This window comes from Gavialis gangeticus, unplaced genomic scaffold (assembly GCF_001723915.1).
Source record: "Gavialis gangeticus isolate Ggan-Ray unplaced genomic scaffold, GavGan_comp1, whole genome shotgun sequence".
NCBI classification, from domain to species: Eukaryota; Metazoa; Chordata; order Crocodylia; family Gavialidae; genus Gavialis; species Gavialis gangeticus.
This window is the reverse complement of record NW_017728992.1, coordinates 56503627-56503846: the sequence shown is the minus strand read 5'-3', so window position 1 is coordinate 56503846 and position 220 is coordinate 56503627.

The following is a 220-nucleotide window of genomic DNA, read 5'->3' as shown; positions in this document are numbered from 1 at the left end:
ATCCACTTTCCTCCCTTTCTTGAAGATGGGCACCACATTGGCCTTCTTCCAGTCTTCGGGCACTACACCAGAGCGCCAGCAGTTTTCAAAGATCCAGGTGTCGAGCAGCTCCATGACTTTCTATAGCAAACAGTCTTTCTTTGACACCTGAGGTGGACTAGATAAGCAAAAGACTTGTTTCTACAAGAAAACTATATTGGTTTGATTTAAATTGATTTAG